Genomic DNA, 2759 nt, shown 5'->3' on the forward strand with positions numbered 1-2759 from the left:
ACTAAGAATCCAGAGAACCCTAATTTCCTATCTCTTATGCAGATTCCTTTGTAAGCTTGAGAAATTTTGAGCAATTCATATCAAATATTAAGTGCTGCTTCTTACACATGGATGCAATCATTCTTTTTTTTTTTCATTACAAAGGTACTTTATTAGGAAAAACTCATCCCTGTTCTTTCACTCCTCCATTTTTTTTCTTAAAATTAATAACAACAATGAAGTAAAAGACAAGCCTGTTGTGATGTGAACAAAAAATTCATCAGGTGTTTATTGAGTGCCTTTGTTAAAGTTTAACAGAGGTTTGTGTGACTTACTGTGTGCCAGGCACTGTCCGAAACGCTTTACATATATTACTTCATCAAATCCTTATATTATTATCCCCATTTTACAGATGAGGCATAAAGAAGTTAGTTAAGTGACTTGCCCAAGGTCAAGTTCCAGGTCTGGGATTGAGCTCACCCACTCCTCTGGAAAGCCTTTTCTGGTCTCCCCAACATGAAGTGCCCACTGCAGCTCTTACTCTCCTGTCCTGCCAGTAATTGCCCTGCGTGAGTCACACACCCTGCTGAGGTTTAGCTCCCACGCCGGCCCATCCACAGTTGCAAGTGGGAAGTCAGTAGCCAGCCTCAGCCCCACCAGCAACCATCTGGCCTCTTTATCTATCTGTTGTCTGAAGCTCCCTCAAGGTGCCCTTAGGGGACCAGGCCTCAAATGAGGGGTCCACATGGCAGGGGATTTAGAAAGGATGGCCTCATCCCTGGGCAGCTGGAGACCCCTAGCACCTCTCCAACCCCAGTAGGTGTGGGAAGGGATTGGGACAGGGCATCAGGGCATCCTAACTTCTCCCAAACTAGCTGTGTGACTGTCCCCTCCCTGTGCCTCAGTTTCCTCAATGGTAAAATGAGGCTGGTTAGAGAGAATCCCCCAAGAACCCAGGGCAGATCATGTGGGAATGAGTAAAGCAGAAGTTTCTTTACTCATCCAGGAAGCTTTTGGGGTTCTCGGATGGCAAGCTGCCTACTGGACTTCTGTTCATGTATTCATTAGTTGAGCACCTATTATGTGGAGGTGGTGCTTGAGGCACCGAGGATAGTTTAGAGAGTAAGACAGGTAGTGATTCTGCTGCCTAGGAGCTCACTCTGTAGCTGTGGTTTTAAGAGGCCTCCAAGCCTTTAACCACTAGGGCTGCAGGTTTTGAACCAGGCCTTTCCACACTGGGTGTGGGTGGAGGAGGACTGAGGGCTTGGGGGAGAGAGGCGTGTCCTCCCTCCAGCTCTGCCTGCACCTGCCAGGCAACCTTGCCTCTCAGGCATTGGTTTCCTCACCTTCTAAGTGAGAAGTTGCCCTAGATGGCCTCGCAGCCTATTCTGCCAGCCGGGGAGTGAGTCCGCCTCTGCGGAGAAGGTTTGCACAGCTATTCATGGTTAAACATTACCCACGCCCTGTCCATTCCTCCCCGCCACTCCTCAGGGATATCAAGCCATAAACTCTACCTTCTTTGGTCTTCCTCCAGGGCTGAGGCCTCTGGGAGGGGCCATAGGTACATTTGCTGATGAAGCTGGGGTCTGGAGAGGGGAAGACTGGGGTCCAGGTATGGGGGTAGGGGCTGGGGTGGGGACAATCTGGCCCTAGCCACCCACCCCAAGATGATTTTTCTTGGTTACATCATGCATGTGGCTCCCTGTAGAGTTCATGGACTGGCTTAATGAGCCCCTAGGTGCCTCAGGCAAGATGCCCAGCCATCCTGGTTTCTGGGAAACAAAAATAATTCCCAGAAATCAGGCAGCCTCACTGCCTGGGGTTCCCCACTTCAGCCTTGCTCCCAGGTCCCTCACAAGCAAGGAGGACCAGGTCTAGCTGTCATGCCCAATCCCACCCACCAAGGCATTTTAAATTATGAGCCTGCATTAATCCTGCATGCCCACAAATCTCAGGAACAGGAATGGATTCTAGCCAAATCATACTTTACAATATGCAAAGAGCTTTCTTCTCGTCTCCTTCTTTTCCATCTTCAAGACAACTTTGTAAAACAGGTATGATTTCTGTCATGCCCAGCATACATATGAGAACACTGAGGCCCCAGGTGATAAATTTGGCGAGTAAGGTGTCAGGTGTCAGAGTCACATCCTCCATCTAAAGCTGAGACTGGTTTCATGCCCAATTCTAGGCTGAGTAGAGAGCTATTACTTCAATACTCCGCTCATGACAGACATTACTAATCAATCACGGCTTGGCAGACATTGCTAATCAATTGCTGTGCTTTTTCTAATAAGCTCAAAGACAGCTGTGAATTCCTCAGCACAGTACCCCAGGACGCCATCACCAGAACATCAAATCCACAGTATTTGCCATTCTTTTGATCCCACATCATCAGCCTTGAACCCTCAGGACTCAGGTCCAACCCCTAAATGTTCTAGTCACCAGACCACAGGAATGCATTGCATGTGCAGTCTCTTGGATGGGTTACTGGCTCCTCCATCCCCCAGACAGATGTCCTTTTCAAGCATGGTCTCTCTCGGAGATACAAGAACCATGCAGCTTTGCCTAGGGCTTCTGGGTTCAGTAGGTCTTTAATAGAAGTTTTTATTATGAAACATTTCAGGTATACTCCAAAGTATCAATCATAACATTATCATGTAGAACTGTGTTCCCACAGTTTAAGAAACAAAACACCACAGACACAACTGAAGTCCCTGTGTGTCCCCCCCGCCTTAGCCCATCTCTCTGAATTGTGTTTCTCATTCCCATGCATCTTTTTA

This window comes from Hipposideros armiger, unplaced genomic scaffold (genome assembly GCF_001890085.2).
Source record: "Hipposideros armiger isolate ML-2016 unplaced genomic scaffold, ASM189008v1 scaffold_93, whole genome shotgun sequence".
Taxonomy (NCBI): domain Eukaryota; kingdom Metazoa; phylum Chordata; class Mammalia; order Chiroptera; family Hipposideridae; genus Hipposideros; species Hipposideros armiger.